Below are 14,860 nucleotides of genomic sequence, written 5' to 3'. Positions count from 1 at the left end.
TGGGGAGAAACTTGAAGCAATCCCACTGAAATCAGGGACCAGACAAGGCTGCCCCCTTTCTCCTTATCTTTTCAATATTGTACTTGAGGTACTAGCTCGGGCAATTCGACAACATAAGGAGGTCAAAGGGATACAAATTGGAAAGAAAGAAGTCAAACTATCATTATTTGCAGATGACATGATAGTCTAACTAAGTGACCAAAAAAACTCCACTAGAGAGCTCCTACAGCTGATAAACAACTTCAGCAAAGTGGCAGGTTATAAAATCAACTCAAGCAAATCAGTGGCCTTCCTATACTCAAAGGATAAGCAGGCTGAGAAAGAAATTAGGGAAATGACCCCCTTCACAATAGCCACAAACAGTATAAAGTATCTTGGGGTGACTCTTACCAAACATGTGAAAGATCTGTATGACAAGAACCTCAAGACTCTGAAGAAGGAAATGGAAGAAGACCTCAAAAAATGGGAAAACCTCCCATGCTCATGGATCGGCAGAATCAATATAGTTAAAATGGCCATTTTGCCAAAAGCAATATACAGATTCAATGCAATACCCATCAAAATCCCAACTCAATTCTTCGTAGAATTAGAAAGAGCAATTATCAAATTCATCTGGAATAACAAAAAACCCAGGATAGCTAAAACTATTCTCAGCAACAAAAGAAAATCTGGGGGAATCAGTATCCCTGACCTCAAGCAATACTACAGAGCAATAGGCCCAAGAGATCGAAGCCAATAAAGAAGAAAGGCAAAAAAAAACTTAAAAGAAATGCAGGAGAACTTGAGTCAACAGGCAGAAGTCATGAAAGAGGAAACACAAAAATCTCTTAAAGAATTACAGGAAAACACAAACAAACAAATGATGGAACTGAGCAAAACCATCCTGGATATAAAAACAGAAGTAGAAACAACTAAGAAATCACAAAGGGAGACAACTTTGGAGATAGAAAACCTTGAGAAGAAATCATGGGCCATAGATGCAAATATAAACAACAGAATACAAGAGATGGAAGAAAGAATCTCAGATGCTGAAGATACCATAGAAACCATTGACTCGACTGTCAAAGAAAATGCAAAATGCAAAAAGCTTGTATCCCAGAACATCCAGGAAATCCAGGATACAATGAGAAGACCAAACCTAAGGATTATAGGTATAGATGAGAGTGAAGATTTACAACAGAAAGGGCCAGCAAATATCTTCAACAAAATTATGGAAGAAAACTTTCCCAACTTAAAGAGAGAGATGCCCATGAATATACAAGAAGCCTACAGAACTCCAAACAGACTGGACCTGAGCAGAAATACCTCCCGTCACATAATAATCAAAACCCCAAATGCACTAAACAAAGAAAGAATATTAAAGGCAGTAAGAGAAAAAGGCCAAGTAACATATAAAAGAAGACCTATCAGAATCACACCAGACTTCTCACCAGAGACCATGAAAGCTAGAAGAGCCTGGGCAGATCTCATGCAGACTCTAAGAGAACACAAATGTCAGCAAAACTCTCATTCACCACAGATGGAGAAACCAAGATATTCCATGACAAAACCAAATTTACACAATATCTTTCCACAAACCCAGCTCTGCAAAGAATAATAGGAGGAAAACTCCAATACAAGGAGGGAAACTACACCCTGGAAAAAGCAAGATAGTTACCTTCCTTCATCAAACCCGAAAGAAGATAACCACTCAAATATAAAAAGAACATCAAAATGACAGGAAGTAATAATCACTATTCCTTAATAACTCTTAACATCAATGGTCTCAATTCCCCAATAAAAAGACATAGACTAACAGACTGGATAAGGAAAGAGGACCCCTACAATTTGCTGCATACAGGAGACACACCTCAGTGTCAAAGATAAAAACTACCTTAGAGTAAAAGGCTGGAAGACAATCTTACAAGCCAATGGTCACAGGAAACGAGCAGGAGTAGCCATTCTAATATCAGATAAAATTGACTTTCAACCTAAAGTCATCAAAAGAGACACTGAGGGACACTTCTTGCTGGTCAAAGGAAAAATCCACCAAGAAGAACTTTTAATTCTGAACATCTATGCGCCAAATGCAAGGGCACCCTCACTCGTAAAAGAAACTTTACTAAGCTCAAAGCACACATTGCACCTAACACAATAATTGTGGGGGACTTCAACACTCCACTCTCCTCAATGGACCGATAGGGAAAACAGAAACTAAACAGGGACACAGTAAAACTAATTGAAGCTTTGGACCAATTGGATTTGACTGATATTTATAGAACATTTCACCCTAAAGCAAAAGAATATACCTTTTTCTCAGCACCTCATGGTACCTTCTCCAAAATCGACCATATAATTGGTCACAAGGCAGACCTCAACAAATATAAGACAATTGAACTAATCCCATGCCTCCTATCAGATCACTATGGTTTTCAATAGCAACAAAAACAACAGAAAGCCCACATACACATGGAGGCTGAATAATACTCTACTCAATGACACCTTGGCCAAAGAAGAAATAAAGAAAGAAATCAGAGACTTTTTAGAATTTAATGAAAATGAAGGCACAACATACCCAAATTTTTGGGACACAATGGAAGCAGTGCTAAGAGGAAAACTCATAGCCCTGAGTACCTCCAAAAAGAAAATGGAGAGAGCATACACTAGCAGCTTAACGACACACCTGAAAGTCCTGGAACAAAAAGAAGCCAATTCACCCAGGAGGAGTAGAAGACAGGAAATCATCAAACTCAGGGCTGAAATCAATCAATTGGAAACAAAGAGAACCGTACAAAGAATCAACGAATCCAGGAGCTGGTTCTTTGAGAAAATCAACAAGATAGATAAACCCTTAGCCAGACTGACCAAAGGGCACAGAGAAAGTATCCAAATTAACAAACTTAGAAATGAAAAGGGGGATATAACAACAGAAACTGAGGAAATCCAAAAAATCATTAGATCCTACTACAAGAGCCTATACTCAACACAACTGGAGAATCTGGAGGAAATGGACAATTTCCTTGACAGATACCAAGTACCAAATTTAAATCGGAACCAAATAGATAATCTAAACAGTCCCATAATGCCTAAAGAAATAGAAGGAGTCATAGAAAGGCTTCCAACCAAAAAAAGCACAGGACCAGATGGTTTCAGTGCAGAATTCTATCAGACCTTCAAAGAAGACTTAACACCAATACTCTTCAAACTATTCCACAAAATAGAAACAGAAGGAACACTACCCAATTCCTTCTACAAAGCCACAATTATGCTGATACCAAAACCACACAAAGATCCAACAAAGAAAGAGAACTTCAGACCAATTTCCCTTATGAACATCTATGCAAAAATACTCAATAAAATTCTTGCCAACCGAATGCAAAAACACCTCAAAATGATCATCCACCATGATCAAGTAGGTTTTATCCCAGGGATGCAGGGTTGGTTCAATATACGGAAACCCATCAATGCAATCCACTACATAAACAAACTCAAAGAAAAAAAACCATATGGTCATTTCATTGGATGCTAGAAAACCATTTGACAAAATTCAGCATCCTTTCATGCTTAAAGTCTTGAAAAGGGAATTCAAGGCCCATATCTAAACATAGTAAAAGCAATATACAGCAAACCAGTAGCCAGAATCAAACTAAATGGAGAGAAACTTGAAGCAATCCCACTAAAATCAGGGACTAGACAGGGCTGCCCCTTTCTCCTTATCTTTTCAATATTGTACTTGAGGTACTAGCTCAGGCAATTCGACAACATAAGGAGGTCAAAGGGATACAAATTGGAAAGAAAGAAGTCAAACTATCATTATTTGCAGATGACATGATAGTCTACCTAAGTGACCAAAAAAACTCCACTAGAGAACTCCTACAGCTGATAAACAACTTCAGCAAAGTGGCAGGTTATAAAATCAACTCAAGCAAATCAGTGGCCTTCCTATACTCAAAGGATAAGCAGGCTGAGAAAGAAATTAGGGAAATGACCCCCTTCACAATAGCCACAAACAGTATAAAGTATCTTGGGGTGACTCTTACCAAACATGTGAAAGATCTGTATGACAAGAACTTCAAGACTCTGAAGAAAGAAATGGAAGAAGACCTCAAAAAATGGGAAAACCTCCCATGCTCATGGATCGGCAGAATCAATATAGTTAAAATGGCCATTTTGCCAAAAGCAATATACAGATTCAATGCAATACCCATCAAAATCCCAACTCAATTCTTCGTAGAATTAGAAAGAGCAATTATCAAATTCATCTGGAATAACAAAAAACCCAGGATAGCTAAAACAATTCTCAGCAACAAAAGAAATTCTGGGGGAATCAGTATCCCTGACCTCAAGCAATACTACAGAGCAATAGTGTTAAAAACTGCATGGTATTGGTACAGTGACAGGCAGGCAGATCAATGGAACAGGATTGAAGATCCAGAAATGAACCCACACACCTATGGCCACTTGATCCTCCACAAAGGGGCTGAAAACATCCAATGGAAAAAAGATAGCCTTTTCAACAATGGTACTTATTCAACTGGAGGTCAGCATGCAGAAGAATGCGAATTGATCCATCCTTGTCTCCTTGTACTAAGCTCAAATCCAAAGGGATCAAGGACCTCCACATAAAGCCAGACACTCTGAAGCTAATAGAAAAGAAACTGGGGAAGACCCTTGAGGACATCGGTACAGGGAGAAAGTTTCTGAACAGAATACCAATAGTGTATGCTCTAAGATCAAGAATTGACAAATGGGACCTCATAAAATTACAACGTTTCTGTAGGGCAAAGGACACCATCAAAAGGACAAATCGGCAACCAACAAATTGGGAAAAGATCTTCACCAATCCTACATCAGATAGAGGGCTAATATCCAATATATAAAGAACTCAAGAAATTAGACTCCAGAAAACCAAACAACCCTATTAAAAAATGGGGTACAGAGTTAAACAAAGAATTCTCACCTGAAGAACTTCGGATGGCGGAGAAGCATCTTAAAAAATGCTCAACTTCATTAGTCATTAGGGAAATGCAAATCAAAACAACCCTAAGATTTCATCTTACACCAGTCAGAATGGCTAAGATTAAAAATTCAGGAGACAGCAGGTGTTGGAGAGGGTGTGGAGAAAGAGGAACACTCCTCCACTGCTGGTGGGGCTGCAAATTGGTACAACCACTCTGGAAATCAGTCTGGCGGTTCCTCCGTAAACTGGGCACCTCACTTCCAGAAGATCCTGCTATACCACTCCTGGGCATATACCCAGAGGATTCCCCACCATGTAATAAGGATACATGCTCTACTATGTTCATAGCAGCCCTATCTATGATTGCCAGAAGCTGGAAAGAACCCAGGTATCCCTCAACAGAAGAGTGGATGCAAAAAATGTGGTATATCTACACAATGGAGTACTATTCAGCCATTAGAAACAATGAATTCATGAAATTCTTAGACAAATGGATGGAGCTAGAGAACATCATACTAAGTGAGGTAACCCAGACTCAAAAGGTGAATCATGGTATGCACTCACTAACAAGTGGATACTAACCTAGAAAACTGGAATACCCAAAATATAATCCACACATCAAATGAGGTACAAGAAGAAAGGAGGAGTGGCCCCTTGTTCTGGAAAGACTCAGTGAAGCAGTATTCAGCAAAACCAGAACGGGGAAGTGGGTAGGAGTGGGTGGAAGGACAGGGGGAGAGAAGGGGGCTTATGGGACTTTTGGGGAGTGGTGGGCTAGAAAAGGGGAAATCATTTGAAATGTAAGTAAAAAATATATCAAATAATAAAAAAAGAAACTTCAATAAAGCTCAAAGCACACATTGCACCCCACACAATAATAGTGGGAGACTTCAACACCTCACTGTCAAAAATGAACAAATCATGGAATCAGAAGCTAAACAGAGATAAGGTGAAACTAACTGAAGTTATGGACCAAATGGATCTAACAGATACTTATAGAACATTCTACCCTAAAGCAAAAGAATATTCCTTCTTCTCAGCACCTCATGGTACCTTCTCCAAAATTGACCATATAATTGGTCACAAAATGGGCCACAATGGATACAGAAACATTGAAATTATTCCATTTATCTTATCAGATCACCATGGCCTAAGGCTGGTCTTAAGCTCAAACAAAAGCAATGGAAAACACACATACATATGGACCTTGAACTATGTTCTTCTCAAGGACAGCTTCATCAAGGAAGAAATAAAGAAAGAAATTAAAGACTTTTTAGAATTTAATGAAAATGTAGACACATCATACCAAAATTTATGGGACACAATGAAAGCAGTGCTAAGAGGAACACTCATAGCTCTGAGTGCCTCCAAAAAGAGAATGGAGAGAGATTACATTAACAGTTTGACAGTGCACTTGAAAGCTCTAGAACAAAAGGAAGCAAATACCCCCAAGAGGAGTAGGAAGCAGGAAATAATCAAACTTAGGGCCGAAATCAACCAAGCAGAAACAAAAAGAACTTTACAAAAAAATCAACAAAACAAGGAGCTGGTTCTTTGAAAAAATCAACAAGATAGATAAACCCTTAGCCAGACTAACCAGAGGGCACAGAGACAGTATCAAAATTAATAAAATCAGAAATGAAAAGGGAGACATAACAACAGAAACTGTGGAAACTCAAAAAATCATCAGATCCTACTACAAGAGTTTATACTCAACAAGGTTTGAAAGCCTGGATGAAATGGACAACTTTCTAGATACATACCAGGTGCCAGTACTAAAACAGGATCAGATAAACCATCTAAATAGTCCCATAAGTCCTGAGGAAATAGAAGCAGTCATTAATAGTCTCCCATCAAAAAAAAAAAAAAAAAAAAAAAAAAGCCCAGGACCAGATGGGTTTAGTGGGGAATTCTATCAGATCTTCAAAGAAGAGTTAGTACCGATACTCTTCAAACTTTTCCATGAAATAGAAACTCAAGGAACACTACCCAACTCCTTCTATGAAGCCACAATAATGCTTATACTTAAACCAAACAAAAACCAAACAAAGAAGGAGAACTTCAGACCAATTTCCCTCATGAACATTGATGCAAAAATACTGAACAAAATCCTGGCCAACCGAATCCAAGAATGCATCAGAACTATAATTCACCACGATCAGGTAGGTTTCATCCCAGGGATGCAGGGATGGTTCAATATATGGAAATCTGACAATGTAATCCAGTACATAAACAAACTAAAGGGAAAAAACCACATGGTCATTTCATTAGATCCTGAAAATGCTTTTGACAAAATCCAACATCCCATCATGATAAAAGTCTTGGAGAGATCTGGAATCCAAGGCCCACACCTAAACATAGTGAAAGCAATATACTGCAAACCAGTAGCCAACATCAAATTAAATGGAGAGAAACTTGAAGCAATCCCACTAAAATTGGGGACCAGACAAAGATGCCCACTCTCACCCTATCTCTTCAATATAGTACTTGAAGTCCTAGCCAGAGCAATCAGACAGCAAAAGGAGGTCAAAGGTATACAAATTGGAAAGGAAGAAGTCAAAATATCATTGTTTGCAGATGATATGATAGTATAACTTAAGTGACCCCAAGACTTCCACCATAGAACTTCTAAAGCTGATGAATAACTTCAACAAAGTGGCTGGATATAAAATTAACTCAAGCAAATCAGTAGCCTTCCTCTACTCAAAGGATAAACAAGATGAGAAAGAAATTAGAGAAATGACACCCTTCACAATAGTCCCAAATAATATGTCATACCTAGGTGTGACCCTAACAAAGCAAGTGAAAGATCTATATGACAAGAACTTTAAGCCTCTGAAGAAAGAAATCAAAGAAAGTCTCAGAAGATGGAAAGATTTCCCATGTTCATGGATTGGCAGGATCAATATAGTAAAAATGGCCATCTTGCCAAAAGCAATCTACAGATTCAATGCAATCCCCATCAAATTCCCAAATCAATTCTTCATAGCTCTAGAAAGAACAATTCTCAAATTCATCTGGAATAACAAAATACCCAGGACAGCAAAAACTATTTTCCACAACAAAAGATCCTCTGGGGGAATCACCATCCCTGACCTTAAGCTCTACTACAGAGCAATCGTGATAAAAAACTGTTTGGTATTGGTATGCAGACAGGCAGGAAGATCAATGGAATAGAATTGAAGACCCATAAAAGAACCCACACACCTACGGTCACTTGATATTTGACAAAGGAGCTAAAAACATCCAGTGGAAAAAAGACAGCATTTTTAACAAATGGTGCTGGATCAACTGGAGATCTGCATGCAGAAAAATGCAAATCAACCCATTCTTATCTCCTTGTACAAAGGTCAAGTCCAAGTGGATCAAAGATCTACACATAAAACCCGACACACTGACGCTTATAGAGGAGAAAGTGGGGACGAATCTTGAACACATGGGCACAGGGGAAAAGTTCCTGAACAGAACACCAATGGCTTATGCTCTAAGAACAAGAATTGACAAATGGGACCTCATAAAACTGCAAAGCTTCTGTAAGGCAAAGGACACAGTCAATAGGACAAAACGGCAACCAACAAATTGGGAAAAGATCTTTACTAACCCTACATCTGATAGAGGGCTAATATCCAATGTATACAAAGAACTCAAGAAGTTAGTCTCCAGAGAGTCAAATAACCCTTTTAAAAAATGGGGTACAGAGCTAAACAGGGAATTCTCAACTGAGGAAACTCGAATGGATCTAAAGCATCTAAAGAAATGTTCAGCATCCTTACTTATTAGGAAGATGCAAATCAAAACAACACTGAGATTCCACCTTACACCAGTCAGAATGACTAAGATAAAAAACTCAGGGGACAGCAGATGCTGGAGAGGATGTGGGGGAAAAGGAACACTTCTCCATTGTTGGTGGGATTGCAGGCTGGTAAAACCACTCCGGAAATCAGTTTGGTGATTCCTCAGAAAATTAAACATAGTACTACCTGCTGACCCAGCTATACCACTCCTGGGCATATACCCAGAAGATGCTCCTACATTTAATAAGGACACATGCTCCACTATGTTCATTGTTGCCTTATTTATAATAGCCAGAAGCTGGAAAGAACCCAGATGTCCTTCAACAGAGGAATGGATACTGAAACTGTAGTATATATACACAATGGAGTACTATTCAGCCATTAAAAACAACGGATTCATGAAAGTGTCATCCTGAGTGAGGCAACCCAATCACAAAAGATCACACATGGTATGCACTCACTAATAAGCCGAAGTTAGCCCAAAAGCTCAAAATAAACAAGTTACAATTCACCCAGCACAGGAAGCTCAAGAAGAAGGAGAACTTAAGTGAGGGTGCTTTGGTTCCTCTAAGAAAGGGAACAAAATACTCACAGGAACAATAAGGGAGACAATGTGTGGAGCAGGGGCTGAAGTAAAGGCCACCCAGAGACTGCCCTACCTGGGGATTCATCCTATAAACAGTCACCAAACCCCGACACTACTAAGGATGACAAGAAGTGTATACCGAAAGGAGCATGCCATGGTTGTCTCCAGAGGGGCCCTGCCAGAGCCTTACAAATACAGAGGCAGATGCTAGCAGCCAACTATTGGACTGGGCATGCTCCAGTGGAGGAGCTGGAGGGTTGTCCAGAGGAACTGAAGGGGTTTACAGCCCCATGGGAAGAACAATGACTTCGGACACCCAGACGCCCCAGGACTCCCAGGGACGGAACTATCAACCAAGGGGCACACATGGTTCCAGCCAAAAACGTGGCAGAGGAAGGCCTTGTTGGGCATCAGTGGGAGGAATGGTCCTTAGGTCCTTAGTAAAGGCTCAACAGAGGCCCCAACAAAGGGAAACTGAGAGGGGGAGGGGGGCATATACATGGAGGCAGGGGGAGGGAGGAGGGGTTGGGGGTCTTTGGGAAGGGGGGAAAGTGGGAAAGGTTTTACCATGGCAATGTAAATGAAGATGATATTCAATTTAAAAAAAGGAGTCCGTAACTGAAAAAATGAAGCGAGAATAAGCATTCCATTCTTGGAGTAAACAAAGGAAAATATTACTCTAGCTTAGTATTGCTTGGAGAGCCCAATTTGGAAAGTAAATATGTACTTTATTGGAAAGATGGCTACCCTGAGCAATAGCAGGGTGAAAGCCCCTCGCTCCTGCATGCTAACAACTTAGTGACCCGTCTGGACCCTGAGATGCTCTGTCACAATGAAGCTGACCAAATACAATTAACTGAACCACAATTTCTGTATGAAAAAAAGATTTTCTTAAAAAAACCCATGGATGGCCCTCTCACTGAGTCCCAAGTGAGGAGCGTCCACCCCGCAGAACCAAGGACAGGCGTTCGGAGGCAGGGGCATGCTGCCCGGTTCCACGGCCACTCAAGAAGGATCTTGGAAGCTTATTTTGTGCTTTAAAAGTAAATTTCTCTGGTAAGCATTCAGTCAGCAATGCTAACAGGCATGCCGCTTGCTATGCAAGAAGTGAACTCCAAAACCCAGAAGGCTGATGCTAGGGGAGCCACTGGGTTCTCTGTCAGGGTGATCCCAGGGAATCAGTGAACTCCAGGTTCAGTGGGGACATAAGAGAGACACCTGACATTAGCCTTTGAGCTCCACATGCACACACACACACAGAGAAAAGCACATGCCACCCACCCACCAACACACACACACACACATTTTTAAAACCCTCTAATGTAATGACGGATCTGTCTTAAGACAATAATGTCTGCTGAGGTGACATTGTTTTATCCTAAATTCAACAGCTATCTTCACCAACCTTTCACATAGCCTCCAAGAGAATCGTAGCTAGCTTTTATTGAATAATTAGCTTTATTTAAAAATAGAAGCATAGGGCAGTGGTGGCGTACACCTTTAATCCCAGCACTTGGGAGGCAGAAGCAGGTGGATTTTCGAGTTCGAGGCCAGCCTGGTCTACAGAGTGAGTTCCAGGACAGCCAGGACTACACCTTGTCTCGGAAAAAAAAGAAAATAGAAGCATGGTAGTGTAGTCCAAAAAGAAAGTTACATATGTGCATGTGTGTGTGCGCATGTGTGTGTATGTGTGTGTATGTGCATGTGTATGTGCATGTACGTGTGTGTGCATGTGTGTATGTGTGTGTATGTGTATGTGCGTGTGTGCGTGCACGTGTGTGTGTATGTGTGTGTGTGTGTGTGTGTGCGCGCGCGCGCGCTTTTTGGCTTACTGTGTATCATGTCTGTGTATCATGTCCAACAAGTCTGAATGAATAGAAAGCAAATTCGAGTTGGCTTAAAAAGATAAAAGTTACCTTCCTCCAGGTTTCTAGTAGAAACAGATTCTCAATATGACTTAAGTCCTTCCATTCACAAATGGTAAGAGGTAAGATTTGAGAAAGACGCTAAGACTTGGCTCGTAAGCTGTGTTCTCAGGGTCGGGGCTGCAAACAGCAGAAGCAGCTTCCAGCTGTAGCAACAGTCCCTCTGCAGCACACTCCGGGTCAACAAGGCTGCCTGGAGTCACTCCCTTGAGTCCTTCTAAAAACTCTGGGCCGTTCACCTAACCCCTTTCTTCTTAGAACAGATTTGTAGGGATAATCTCTTGTGCACTGTGTGGAAGCACCACCTGCCAATAAAAAGCTGATGGCCTATTAGCAAAAGGCAGGAAGTAAAGGTGGAAGTTCCGGTAGAGATTGGAACTCTGGGAGATAGTCAGAGGTGGGAAGATTCACCCAGACTCAGAGGAAGTCGGCCACGCGAAACTGAGGAGAGGTAACTAGCGTCACGGCGGAAGAGAATACTTTAAACAGGTTGTATAGTTACAAGCTCGTCGGGGAATAAGTCAATGCTTATGGTATAGGCATTTATTCATAAATAAACAAGCCTCGAGTTCTTTTTCAGGAACCTGGCCTCAGGTAGAAAAGTCAGAGGAGAGGGTGCACAGATTCTGTCCTCTGTAACTCGGTCCTGATAGGGTCATGTACAGGAAGCTCAGCTTATCGGAGCCCAGGGGCAGCACGCAGTGTAAGACCGTGAAGAGAAGAACCCTTTCTCAATACCAGCAACCCTGATGCTCTCTGGTGGAGATTATGCCGTCTTAGTCAGGTTTCTAATGGGTGTGGCGAAACACCACGACCAAAAGCAAGCTAGGGAGGAAAGTGTTTATGTGGCTAATACTTTCGTCATTGAAAGAAGAAGTCAGGACAAGAACCAAAAAAATGTCAGGAACCTGGAGACAGAAACTGATGCAGAGGCCGTGGAGGGGTACTGCTTACTGACTTGCTCCACATGGATTTATCACCCAGCTTTCTTACAGCGCCCAGGATCATCACCCCAAAGACACCACCACCGTGAACTGGACCCTCCCCAACCAATCACTAATTAAGAAAATGCCCTACATCCTGATCTCATGGAGAGATTTTCTCAAATGAGGTTCCCTCCTGTCAGATAACTCTAGCTTGTGTCAAGTCGACATAGAACTACTCAGCATGGTTGTCAAACACACACACATCACACACAGCCACAACATCTCCTTTCTTGCTCATCCCCAAGAACACACATTAGTATTGACATCGCAGTGGAAAATATTTTACAAACTTAAAATGTCCCGTGGCCTTAACAGATTCAAGCACTTTAAAAATCAATCTCCCTAAAAATGCAAAGTCTCTTTTAAAACCTAAAGTCTCTTTTAAAAATCCAGTCTCTCCTTCAAGAAGGACATAAATAACTCCCTTAAAGAAATACAGGCGAACATGGGCTAACAAGCAGAAGCCCTAAAAGAGGGAACACAAAAATCCCTTAAAGAATTACAGGAAAATACAAACAAACAAGTGAAGGAACTGAACAAAACCATCCAGGATCTAAAAATGGAAGTAGAAACAATGAAGAAATCACAAAGGCAGACAACTCTGGAGATAGAAAACCTTGGAAATAAAGCTGGAGTCATAGATGCAAGCATCAACAACAGAATACAAGAGATAGAAGAAAGAATCTCAGGTGATGAAGATGACATAGAAAACATTGACTCTACAGTCAAAAAAAAAATACAAAATGCAAAAAGCTCCTAGCCCAAAACATCCAGGAAATCTAGGACACAATGAGAAGATCAAACATAAGGATTATAGGTATAGACGAGAGCAAAGATTTACATCTTAAAGGACCAGTAAATATCTTCAACAAAATTATAGAAGAAAACTTCCCTAACCTAAAGAAAGAGATGCCCATGAACATACAAGAGGCCTACAGAACTCCAAACAGACTGGATCAGAACAGAAAGTCCTCCTGTCACATAATAATCAAAACACCAAATGCACTAAACAAAGAAAGAATATTAAAAGCAGTAAGGGAAAAAGGACAAGTAACTTATAAAAGCAGGCCTATCAGAATTACACCAGACTTCTCACCTGAGATGATGAAAGCTAGAAGATTCTGGGCAGACCTCATACAGACCCTAAGAGAACACAAATGCCAGCCCAGACTACTATATCCAGCAAAGCTCTCAATCACTATAGATGGAGAAACCAAGATATTCCATGATAAAACCAAATTTACACAGTATCTTCCCACAAATCCAGCCCTACAAAGGATAATAGATGGAAAACTTCAACACAAGGAGGAAAACTACACCCTAGAAAAAGCAGGAAAGTAATCTTCCAACAAACCCAAAAGAAAGTAACCACAAAAACATAAAAATAACATCAAAAATAACAGAAAGCACCAACAACTATTCCTTAATATCTCTTAACATCAATGGACTCAATTCCCCAATAAAAAGACATAGACTAACAGAAATACTTTTCATGTAAATCTTCAATTTATTTAGAAAATGTTTGTGATTCCTCTTTCAATTACTTGAGTAATATTTTTATGTCTATCATTTTATCTGTATTATTTTCCATAATAATCTTCAATTTTAACATGTTTTTCTATATATTTCTTCAATTTTATCAGAGATATTTTGCATGTAAATATTCAATTTTATCAGAAAATGTTTATAATTCCACTTTCAATCAACTTAGAAATATTTTTATGCCTACCATTTTATCTGTATAATTTTCCAAGAAATAAGTCAATTTCAACCTGTTTTCTATATATTTCTTCAGTTTTGTCAGAAATATTTTCCATGCAAATCTTCGATTTTATCATAAAATGTTTTTACTTCCTTTTTCAATTAAAAAAAAAGAAAAGAGGAAAAAATTCAGTCTCTCAACTGTGGACTGTTGTAAAATCAGAAATAAGTTAAGTACTTCCTTACTTCAACAAATCCCAGGGCACTGTTGCAGGAAATATTAAAAAAAGAACGGCATGTTCCGGAGCCAGCAACACTCTGCCCTGGTGGGCAATGGCCAACCTGTTTTTATCTCGTGGAGTCTCTCTGACCTAGAACTCCTGAAATGTCTCCACCCAGCTTGCTAAGTTCCCATTAGTGAGTAGCTACCACGACAACCCCGTGCTTCAAACCCCACGACCTTTGTAGTGCACCTCAGGCAAAACTACACTTTGCCTCCATACCCCAGACAAGTTGCCACCGTGTGAAGGGAAGAAGAAGAAGAAGAAAGAAGGAAGAAGGAAGAAGGAAGAAGGAAGAAAGAAGAAGGAAGAAAGAAGAAAAGAAGGAAGAAAGAAGAAAGAAGAAAGAAGAAAGAAGAAAGAAGAAAAGAAAGAAGAAAGAAGAAAGAAGAAAGAAAGAAGAGGAAGAGGAAGAGGAAGAGGAAGAGGAAGAAGAAGAGGAAGAAGAAGAAGAAGAAGAAGAAGAAGAAGAAGAAGAAGAAGAAGAAGAAGAAGAAGAAGAAGAAGAAGAAGAAGAAGAAGAAGAAGGAGAAGAAGAAGAAGCTCAACCAGTAACTCAGTCTCTGGGCACAACTAAAATCCTAATCTTGTAAACCTTATTAAATCTAAACCCTCCGGTAGCGAATCCTGACAAATCCACCATTGAAA

Source organism: Apodemus sylvaticus, chromosome 4 (assembly GCF_947179515.1).
Source record: "Apodemus sylvaticus chromosome 4, mApoSyl1.1, whole genome shotgun sequence".
Lineage (NCBI taxonomy): Eukaryota > Metazoa > Chordata > Mammalia > Rodentia > Muridae > Apodemus > Apodemus sylvaticus.
This window is presented reverse-complemented; position numbering follows the sequence as displayed.